The sequence below is a fragment of the Azolla caroliniana genome, unplaced genomic scaffold, assembly GCF_043228905.1.
Source record: "Azolla caroliniana isolate FFs.n. ecotype wild unplaced genomic scaffold, voAzoCaro1.0.p SCAF_3, whole genome shotgun sequence".
Lineage (NCBI taxonomy): Eukaryota > Viridiplantae > Streptophyta > Polypodiopsida > Salviniales > Salviniaceae > Azolla > Azolla caroliniana.
Window position 1 is genome coordinate 6,922,546 of NW_028230438.1, and position 12,415 is coordinate 6,934,960.

Sequence of the window (12,415 nt, forward strand, 5' to 3'; positions counted from 1 at the left end):
GATAAAATGTTGTCTAAATTTGTTACATATAGTTACACAACAAATACATTTGGGAGTTATTTGCATGACTATCATCATTCTTTTCATGAGAATCACTACTATAGATAATATACAATTGTGACTCTTCCTCCTCATCTTCCAATGTACCAATCAAATCATTGTCTTCACCAAATGGTATCTCCAAATTTTGTGCAATAAATCTTCTTCGTCTTCAATCTGAGATATCTTCTAGACTTGCTAATATCTCTTTTATTATGCATATCGTTGTTGTCCTTATACATCCAACTTTTGTTTGTGTAAAGTCATACATAATGATATCCACCTCATTAATGTCAATGATAGATGTATTACAAAGGTTTTATGCATCATCACGTTGTCGTAGTGTATTTCGTACACTACGTGAAAAAGTAAAAATAATATAAATGATTAAATTACATATAAATAAATAAAATAAGAATATCAAAATATTTATCACGTGCATAGGGCAAGATTCGAACCTTGTACCTCCACGTAGCCAAACCCCAACTTTACCATTACACTACCTTATCTTTAGTGTTCTATAAATAGATTTAATAACTATAAGTGCTTTATTTGCGCCTACCTTTATTAAAAGGTAAATCATGTATTTTTAGAGTGCGTGAATATTTTATAGAAAAACGCAAGCGACTAAAAAGTGACTCATGCACATCTAGCATGCATGAGCACTATATTTAGCAAATAAAAGCAAGGATTAGAAAAGCATCACATGCACATTTAGTGTGCATGAACATATTAGAAAAAAAGCATGTAGCTATGCTTAGTCTCTCCCATCACTACATAAGGATGGGGAGCACAATGTAATAGGTGTGTGAAAAATATTTGGGAAATTGGATATATTTCCTAAAACACCAACAATCAATAAAATATACTCGTGGGATTCACGAAGTTTAAGATAATCTATCTCTTTCAATCTAAATTCATATTCTTACATAAATATTGATTAATGTAATACTTGTGGGATTCACAAGGTTTGATCTCTTTTCTCAATCTACTCTAATCTATTCTAAATTATTTCAATTTATTACTACGATTTAGATAAACTAAAACAATTATACTTGTGGGATTCACAAGTTTCTATATCTCTTTCTTATAATCTATTCATATTCATAACTAGATTAGCCTCAAATTCTTCCTCCTCCTAGTCCAAAACCCCGGTGGTTCCCACCCGACTCACGCAAACGATCCGGAGCCGAAAGGCACGACACAGTTGGTGAACCCGACGTGAAGGCGGGTGGCAAGGAGATGGAGAATCAACAAGAGGCGATGAACATGATGATGATGATGTTCGAGAGAATGCTACAAGAACAACGCGAGATGTCGGAGATCACGACAGTAGTACAACGGCTCGTGCAACAGAACGGGCAATTCGATGGAAAGGACGTGTCACGCTATCTACGTGACTACAAAATGGAGATGTTGCGATATGGTATCTCAGAAAGATTGCAAGTGTTATCTTTCAACCGGGTGGCTACGGATGAGCTTCAAGAGAGAATCCACGAGATACGACAACAAAGCCCGATGTGGGAGTCCTTTGAAGAAGCTATACGAGACACATATGACTATCTAAGACCGAAGCGGACGAGTACATGGTCCACGAACGGCGGTCAACAGTGGGTGAAAAGCGGCCACCGACTACCACCGAAGGAGAGCTTGATGCGGAAGGGTTCGGAGATGCATGAAAAGTCGCAAGTCGACATTGAAGGGGAGCTTAAAACCGAACCAAAGTCGAGGCCAACAAAGGACGAGGAGGAGGAAGATCGAGGACGAAAGGGTATCCCCACACCGGTTCCAGAGACTTCAGCGGCTGTGCCCGTGCACCAACGTGAGACCGGAGAGACGGAATGTGTCGGTGGAAAAGTGGAGGACCGGAAGGGCAACGAGGAAGACAAAGTAAATGAGCACGAACGAAGGGATTCCTTCACCATTGTTTCGGAGACTTCGGTACTGGAGCCCGGGTGTCGACATAACACCGAAGATAAGGAAAGTGGCGGCAACGAAACGAAGGTCGAAGCCGATGCATACGAAGGAGAGATAGCCAAGGAGAACATGGCTATGGGTGAAACAACGGAAGATGATAATACCGAGGATTCCTACCCACTAATTCTAGAGACTTCGGCGGTTGTGTCCGAGAACCAACGTGAGACCGGAGAGACGGGAGGTGGCAACAAGGAAGGTAAAGTCGGAAGCCGGTTCGGATGGAAGATGATCCGTCTGAAATTCCGATGTAAACAAAAGCATGACAACGCGAAGGTCGGGTCTACGATGGGAGAAGCATGTAATACGGAGCACGCACTACGGCACCAAAAGAAGCACGTGCTACGGCGTAAAGAGAAGCACACGCTACGGCGCAAAAAGAAGCACGCGCTACGGTGCAAAAATAAGTATGCACTACGGGGTAATACGGCGCATGCACTACGATGGAATACGAAGCATGCGCTACGGCCTAATACGACGCATGCGCAACATCGAGAAATAAAGCATGCATTAAAGCCGCACAAGGACCTAACAGCGAGCGCGTATTCGGAGGTCGACATCGACGCGTGGGTAGAACCTACGGAAGACAAGCGCGGAGTGGAGAGAGACAACACACCGAGATGCTCAAGAGTACCACAAGGGACCATGACAACCACTCATGGCAATGCAAAGAATGAACAAAGAATATGGTGGATCGGATGGCGACAATGGTTCGGGTGGAAAGAATGGGTCTACTCAAAATGGAGAGACAAAGTTGACATAGCGGGACAAACGGAGGATGAAGGGGAGACAACGAGCATCGGCAACTTCGGCACATACCGGAGGATGTGCGGGTTCGGAGGGGGCGAGTGTCGTAGTGTATTTCGTACACTACGTGAAAAAGTAAAAATAATATAAATGATTAAATTACATATAAATAAATAAAATAAGAATATCAAAATATTTATCACGTGCATAGGGCAAGATTCGAACCTTGTACCTCCACGTAGCCAAACCCCAACTTTACCATTACACTACCTTATCTTTAGTGTTCTATAAATAGATTTAATAACTATAAGTGCTTTATTTGCGCCTACCTTTATTAAAAGGTAAATCATGTATTTTTAGAGTGCGTGAATATTTTATAGAAAAACGCAAGCGACTAAAAAGTGACTCATGCACATCTAGCATGCATGAGCACTATATTTAGCAAATAAAAGCAAGGATTAGAAAAGCATCACATGCACATTTAGTGTGCATGAACATATTAGAAAAAAAGCATGTAGCTATGCTTAGTCTCTCCCATCACTACATAAGGATGGGGAGCACAATGTAATAGGTGTGTGAAAAATATTTGGGAAATTGGATATATTTTCTAAAACACCAACAATCAATAAAATATACTCGTGGGATTCACGAAGTTTAAGATAATCTATCTCTTTCAATCTAAATTCATATTCTTACATAAATATTGATTAATGTAATACTTGTGGGATTCACAAGGTTTGATCTCTTTTCTCAATCTACTCTAATCTATTCTAAATTATTTCAATTTATTACTACGATTTAGATAAACTAAAACAATTATACTTGTGGGATTCACAAGTTTCTATATCTCTTTCTTATAATCTATTCATATTCATAACTAGATTAGCCTCAAATTCTTCCTCCTCCTAGTCCAAAACCCCGGTGGTTCCCACCCGACTCACGCAAACGATCCGGAGCCGAAAGGCACGACAACGTCCAAAACTTTACCAATGCAGAATTGGTACCCTAGGTCATGGCCATCTACATGTGTAGCTATTAATATCCCCACCTTGACTTCTTGCAAGTTTCCTTGTCACCTGAGTTATGCTTGTGTTGTCATCATTCGTTCCAACTATAAAGATCAACATTAAGTAGTGATTGAGAACCACACGAACACTTTATGGACCGTGTAAATGGCATTGGCAAGGTTCAATTACCATCAACACAATTATTAATAGTTTTTTGTTAATCAATGATGCACATGTTCACCATAAAGTATCTTATTGTACAACATACTTGTTTGCACTATCGATATGCATCTTTTTCTCTTGTAAAAACAAAGATTTTAGTACAATTCAAGTTCATGTTTAAAAAACCTATTTTATCTTAAAAACAACAAGATTTTAAACATTAAGTCGATATGTTATATCGAGTTGATGTAAAAAATAGAGTTTTCATCATAATTCCATACAATGTATTGAATTCTTGCTCAAAGTTTTTTTTACTAGATTTAAATAATAATAATAATAATAATAAATTGTGCTTGAGTTCATCTAGAAAACCATAATTTTCATCACAATTCGATATAATGTATTGAGTTCATGCTTAAAGTAATTTTTTTCAATTTTTTTCAATTTTTTATAATTTTTTATTGATTTTGTTTTATTTTTTTAACATCAATTTGATACATTGTATCGACTTGTGATAAAAGCTCTGGTTTTTTCATCACTTATTAAAGCTCAATTTTGTTTTAGAAAAGAAAACAAAATACCAAAATAAAATAGAAAAAAATGTAATTATTTTTTTTAAAAAATCCAAAATTAAACTTTTCATGTCATGATATGGTAGGACTTGAACCCATGACCTTATGTTACATGGGTCGAGCTCTTGACCATTAAACCATACATTGTAATACATAAAATATTATTTTTATCACTTGTTAAAGCTTAACTTTGTTTTAAAAAAAAAACAAAACACCATAATAAAATAGGAAAAAATGTAATTATTTTTTTTTTAAAATCCGAAATAAAACTTTCAACATGAACTCGATACGCCGTATCAAGTTCATGTAAAAAAGTTAGCTTTTCAACATGAACTCGATACGCCTATCGGGTTCATGTAAAAAAGTTAGCTTTTAAACATGAACTCTATCGAGTTCTTGTAAAAAAGCTAACTTTTTTACATGTCATGATATGGTAGGACTCAAACCCATGACCTTATGCTACATGGGTCTAGCTCTTGACCATTAGACCATACATTGTAATACATAAACTATTATTTTTATAACTTATTAAAGCTCAATTTGTTTTTAGAAAAAAAACAAAACACCATAATAAAATAGGAAAAAATGTAATTTTTTTTTTTTTAAAATCCGAAATAAAACTTTCAACATGAACTCGATACGCCGTATCGAGTTCATGTAAAAAACTTAGCTTTTCAACATGAACTCGATACGGCGTATCGAGTTCATGTAAAAATGTTAGCTTAGTTCATGTCATGGTAGGACTCAAACCCATGACCTTATGCTACATGGGTCAAGCTCTTGACCATTAAACCATACATTGTAATACATAAATGTTATTTTCATCACTTATTAAAGCTTAAAGTTTTTAGAAAAAAAAAACAAAATACCAAAATAAAATAGGAAAAAATGTAATTATTTTTAAAAAAAAATCGGAAATAAAACTTTAAACATGCACTCGATACGCCGTATCGAGTTCATGTAAAAAAGTTAGCTTAGTTCATGTCATGATATGGTAGGACTCGAACCCATGACCTTATGCTACATGGGTCAAGCTCTTGACCATTAGACCATACATTGTAATACATAAAATATTATTTTCATCACTCATTAAAGCTCAAAGTTTTTTAGAAAAAAAAACAAAATACCAAAATAAAATAGGAAAAAATGTAATTATTTAAAAAAAAAAATCGGAAATAAAAATTTAAACATGAACTCGATACGCCGTATTGAGTTCATGTTGAAAAGGCGTATCGAGTTCATGTAAAAAAGTTAGCTTAGTTCATGTCATGATATGATAGGACTGAAACCCATGACCTTATGCTACATGGGTCAAACTCTTGACCATTAGACCATACATTGTAATATATAAAATATTATTTTCATCACTTATTAAAGCTCAAACTTTTTTAGAAAAAAAAACAAAATACCAAAATAAAATAGGAAAAAATGTAATTATTTAAAAAAAAAATCGGAAATAAAACTTTAAACATGAACTCGATACGGCGTATCGAGTTCATGTTGAAAAGGCGTATTGAGTTCATGTAAAAAAGTTAGCTTTTCAGCATGAACTCGATACGCCGTATCGAGTTCATGTAAAAAAGTTAGCTTTTCAGCATGAACTTGATACGGCGTATCGAGTTCATGTTGAAAAGGCAGATCGAGTTCATGTAAAAAAGTTAGCTTTTCAACATGAACTCGATACGCTGTAGATTAACTCATGTCATCATCATTCCCTCTCATTCCCTCTTTCTCTCTCACTCTCTCTCTCTCTTCTTTTCTCAAGTGTTCTACACCTTAAATTCTTCTTAGTACTAATTTCGTCTCTGTCTTAGAATTTTGTTTTTGAGCTTTAATAAGTGATGAAAAAACCAGAGTTTTTATCACAAGTCGATACAATGTATCAAGTTCATGTTTAAAATTATTATTTTTCCCATAAAAAATAAAAAAAATAAAAAAATTTGAAACAAATTGAAAATGTTTTTTTAAAAATTAGAAAAAATTACTTTAAACATGAACTCGATACATTGTATTGAATTGTGATGAAAAAACTGGTTTTTCTATGAACTCAAGCTTTATTTATTTATTTATATTTTTTTAAAATCCGGTAAGAAAACTTTGAACATGAATTTAATATATTGTATAGAGTTATGATGAAAACTCTATTTTTTACGTCAATTCAATACAACATATCATGTTCATGTTTAAAACTCTTGTTGTTTTTCAAATAAAAGAGGTTTTTTAAAGATGTATGTTGCACAACAAGATACCTTATGGTAAATATGTGCTTCATTTATTAGAAGAAAACCATTAATAATTGTGTTGATGGTAATTGAACTTTGCAAATGCCATTTACTTCACAAATTTTGAAGGGTAATTCTTATAAGGAAGGAGATTATTACATTGTAGATACCTTGATAACTATGTGTTATGTTCAAATTGATATATTAATGTTCACATCTAAAGTTTGACAATTTATGAATATCGTCTACATTTTAGGAGTTGTGGATTTATCAAAATTGTTTATGAATATTGTCTACATTTCTTGAGTTGTGAATTTATAGATGATGACATTAAGGATTGCAATATTACCTTTTATACTTAAAACATTTTCAAGTCTAACAATAGATGTAACCTTAATCTTCTCAAGACAGTGAAACCATTAATCTTAACTTGTGCCTTGAGTTGACCATAATTGTGATTTTCTTTAAGTTAACTACATTTCATATCTGCAAACCATCAACATTTAAACATTATCCCTAAACTATTCAATTTTAGAAATTATCATTTTGAAATTTGTTAAATCTCAAAAAATTAGCAAAATTTACATGCTATTTAAAACATGTGATACTAGTGTATCAAGTTTTTGGAAATTGTCTAAAATCGCAAGATTATAAAAGGAATCTATAAGTGGAATGTGCAATCCTTCCACTTGTGAATGCAAAGGTGTTTATATACGAATTAAGAAAACCTTACGTGGGCAAAATAGATGTGCTCATGATTCAAGAACATCATTTAGGGGAACGACATCTCTTAAGATATGGAAATCTTCTCCCTGGGAGGTGGCAACACTTCTAGTTGCCAACCTTTGGTCCAAACGATATTCAAGGGGGTTTATGTATTGCAGTTTCACATATTTGGGCCCCACATGTAATTATGTCAGGATCATTATCTAACAAAAGAGCACAATATATTGTTTTTGAAATAGGAGAGATTAAGTGGGGTTTGCTTAATCTTTATGCCCCAAATTCGGAGGCAGCAAGGACTCATTTTTGGAGTGGAACTTTATCAGAAATACCACAATAGATTGATCATTGGGCATTAGTTGGCAATTTTAATATGATAGATGATGTGCAAGATAGGCAAGGTGGTAGTTTACGCACTATCTCTAGATCAGAACTTAGGGCGTGGGAAAGATTATGTATGTCACATCGTTTGGTTGACCTTTGGTCAGTTCCTTCCTTTAATAGATTACCAGAATCCTTATCTTTTTAAAGATCTGATAGACGCTTTGCAGGGGTCAACCTTTCTCGTTTGGATAGGTTTTATGGGGATGTTTTTATGTGGAGTAGAAGTGGTCAATTAGGAATTACGATTGGTTTTTCTTTCTCTGATCACTCTCCTCTAAAATTAAATTTCTTTTTATCATCGGTAAGAAGGACTCATAGATTTAGAATTCCTATCTATGTTGTTTTTAGAGAAGATTGTAAATATTCTGTTCAAAGTATTTGGTCTTGACATGTTTATGATAAGGATGTTGTCTTATCTAATATGGTACATGTCTTAAAGGAAATTCAGGAAGTATTCTAGCATAAGGCAAAAGCTTTGTACCTTGAGTACGATTCCAAGATTGGAAGATATAAACAAGCTTTGACAGCATTACAACATTTGCAGGAAAAGTGGCCTCAGTCCGTAGATTTAGCCAAAAGAGCTATTAATGTCCGGAAAATGATTGTAGATTTACAATTGCAAAGGTCGGAGTTTTGGTATCATAAATCCTTTGCAAGATGGAGTAGACAAGCTAATACAGTTTGTAAACAGTTCTTTCATCCTCATCAAATTAAAACTTATAAGCCTCATCCGACAAGCACGAGGCATTTTGATGGATCTTTTACATCGGATGTTGTAGAGATGAGGGATATAGCTTCATCTTTTTATCATAATTTGTTGACTACAGCTCCTCTATCAAGAAATAGTTTGATTAAGAGGGAGTATGTTTGGGCTTTGATCTCTAATCGAGTTTTGCTTCAAATGCAAACTATTTTGCTTGCTCCATTACAACCTTCGGAGGTTCTTAGAGCAGCTAAGGCATTAGGTAAGGATGTTTGTCCAGGTAGTGATGGGATGGGGGTTTCATGGTATATAGAGTATTGGGATATGATTGGTAATGCATTGACTTCTGCATACCAATAAATTCTTGATCAAGGATTTATGCCTCAGGAGTGGACAGAGGGCCTAATATATTTGATTCCGAAGGGGGATGGCCCTTTGCATGATATTCGAAAATGGAGGCCTATAACATTACTTAATGTTGTGTATAAGATTTTAGCTAAAACAATAGCAAGGAGATTACAACCGTTTTTACCTCAACTAATTCATGATTCGTAGACAGGTTTTGTTCAAGAAAGAAGTATTTTTGATAATATTTTTTTGTTTTGGGAAATGGTGGCTACTACAGAACAGCAACAACAAGATTTAGCTATTCTGTTTTTAGATTTTGAGAAGGCTTATGACAGAGTGGATTGGGATTTTATGGACGGGACATTATTGCGTATGGGCTTTCCAATGCAATGGATTAGGGTGGTGGCAGCATTGTATAGGACCGCTCATAGTTCTCTTTTGTTTGCAGGTGATGTTGGTGGTAGATTTTCACTTTCGTGATCAGTAAGACAAGGGTGTCAACTTGCTCCTTTTTTGTTTATTTTAGTTTCTAAAGCCTTCTCTGATTTTCTTAGGAGTAGGAATGTCGACATCCGTGGTATAGCTTTACCTATACAAGGATATGCAGCCTCCGCTATTGATTCAGAATTTGTTGATGACACCGCTTTATATGTTTCCGCAGATGAGGGGAACTTGTTGAACCTTCAACAAGTGTTATCCGATTTTTGTGATGCTTCAGGAGCTTTGATCAATTGGGAAAAATCCATGGGAATTTCGGTTGCGTCGTCTTCTCCCCCACAAGATGTGCCATCTCCAGGCTTTATTTGGGTACCTCGAGGTACAGTTGTAAGGTATTTGGGTTGTCAAGTGGGGATAGATTTGTCTGTAGAAGAGATGGTAACATCCCTTTAGTACGGGTTAGAAATAAACTGTTGTATTGGGATAATACTAAGTTATCTCTACTAGGGAGGGTGATTGTGGCAAACTCGGTTTTGCTTGCATCAATGTGGTATGTTGCATCAACATGGCTATTTTCACGATCTATTATATTAAAACTACAATGCTTAGTTCGTAATTTTATTTGGGGTGCCCCTTTGGGATCAAGGGTTGTTGCAAAAGTTGCTTGGTCAGTTTTAATCCGACCAATACATGAAGGTCGACTTGGCTTAATAGATCCTTTGCTCCAAAGTAAGGCCCTTCTCGCAAAGCATGTTCTGAGAGGATTTATGCCCGGGAATGAGTTGTGGAAAAAGTTATGGTTGTTATCTCTTCGCAATACTAAACCTACAATAGGAGGACAATGGCAAGATAGTTTTCGATGGTTGTTTAACTTTGAATTTCCTATTAAGGCTCATAATGTTGGTTCTATGAGATTCTTTACAAGTATTTTGAGGGCATGGAAGGACATTAGAGAGGCTCTCCTATTTCAATTGGCAACAACGGAAGCCCAATTTTTAAGGCAACCATTGTTATGGAATCCTTTATTTACTAATAGCTCTAGCTATATTTTAGGAATTAGACCGCATTTATCATGGGGAAAAATGGACTCATGACCAGCTACCTTTGTGGCTTCTTGGGAGTGGTTTCAAATGCTCTCAGAGAATGATAAAAAACAATTCTTATCGTCCTTGCGTGGGGTTTTTTTTATGTTTGAGTAGATTCAGCAAGCTTTTCAGAATAGTCAAAGGCAACTTAATTTCGCTAATACTTATACATGATATGGTCTTTTCTCTTTGTTGGGTGTTTTAATAGGTGCTCGAGCTTATGCTAATCAGGGTCAAATAAGATTTTATGAAGTTAGCGATGATGGTCTTTTATCTTTAGTGGATGAAGAAGCTAAAGTTATGCAGCTAGCCTCCAAAAAACCCATTAGGGTTATTGCTTGGTTAGATAAGAAGATTTTCTTAGATCCGAGCCCTTTTTTGGCGGATCATGCAATACAAATATACATATTCCAAAGTAAGCCAGTGGCACATCTAAAGTAGGACCCAACTGATTATGCATGGCGTTTTGTTGGTTGTTCCTCAACAAATGAACAAGTGAGTAGGATTCTCCCGTTTTTCCAATACTCTGTGGCATATGGGAGACAATTTTTGATGCAACGGCAATGTGTAAATCCTGCTGCACAAAAGCATTGGGAGTCAGGTGCTATATCGCATCAATATATGGGGACATTTTGGAAACCTTTATGGGCTTTACAATGTATGCGGAGAGCAATTTCTTTTAAGTGGTTAATGATTCATTATGCTTTACCTGTAGGTTTTCATTTAAAAGGGCAAGTCGATGATCGTCGTTGTGTGTGTTGCCAAGTATAGGAGGAAACTTTTAAACATTTATTTTGGACTTGTAATGTAGCTTGAAAGTATTGGGGAAGAATATTGAGGATGTTTTCTTGTAAATATAAGGGAGCAATGTTTACATGGGAGGCTGTTTTCTAGGGGTCTTTGAATGTGCAGGTATCTTTGTATGAGGCAGAGCAACGTGCCGAAGCATTACGTATGTTAGAGAGTACAATTTGATGCAATCCGTCCTAACATTGTTGGTGGTAAATATTTTAAAAATTCTTTTGTTTGGAATATTGTCTCAATTAATGCTTTATGGGTATCATGGTGGAAATGTCGTTGCAGCAAGAAATATGAAGGCATTGACTACAATGTTGTCGATATGATTAAGATGTTTTGGGACAACTTGGTGCACACGGTTAAGGGAGAGTATGATAGTATTAAAGGAACGCCGGAAAAGGTGCATAAGAAAAGGCAAAAACTTCGTAAAATATGGCGGCCAATACCTCTCTGGCTAGATGAATCACATGAAGATCGTTGGAATTATACTCCACCACGTTGGCTATTCCCTCCTCCTAGTCCTTTCTTATTTCAAACATAGTTGTGAGGAATGACATAGAGAGGCGGATGTGATAGGGGCAGGCATGTGGAGTGATGGGGGTGAGATGGTGAATGAGGAAAATGAAGCATCTTCTAATTTTGGAAAATGATGAGGGATGAAGATGTTGAGGGCTACAACCGATTTAATGAACAAAGAGGAGAGTGGTGTCACTTTGACTGAAAGGGAGAATTACTTATGAGTTTAGTAATTTTCAAATTTGGAGTCTGTTTTACTCTTTTCTTTGTTAGGTGGATTGAATGAAGAAGATTTTAGGTTTCTCACTACGAGGACTGATGATGATGGGAAATAGTCTACATTCATTTTGTTGTTGTTTATACAGGAATTCGGCGAGATGGTTGATGTGGACTGAATGAAGAATTTTTTGTCATAAGGCGGACTTGATATGGTGTGTGGGTCGAAGCATTATTTGTTTAGTGGTGATGAGGGTACTATAATATCATTTTGTTCATATACAACATCGTTTGGGAGATTTATATATATATATATATATATATATTGTTGTTCATTAGGGTGAGGAATAATGATGGTAGAGGTTGAAGCATATTGCTATCATGAGAGGATGAGTGATGATGGTGTGGAGAACAAAGCAGATCATGAGGAGAGGAGGAAATATTGTGGACTCATTTTGTTGTTATTTGTACAGGAATTCGA

The 12,415-nt window shown here is 35.7% G+C and overlaps 1 long non-coding RNA gene across 1 annotated transcript; it reads left to right on the top strand.

The window, feature by feature from the left end:
* Window positions 1–10,448: 10,448 nt before the first annotated feature.
* Window positions 10,449–11,815, top strand: LOC147866092 (uncharacterized). The gene is made up of 3 exons (XR_015529564.1): window positions 10,449–10,899; window positions 11,317–11,405; window positions 11,488–11,815. It is a non-coding gene; the product is annotated as an uncharacterized LOC147866092 (long non-coding RNA).
* Window positions 11,816–12,415: the final 600 nt, after the last annotated feature.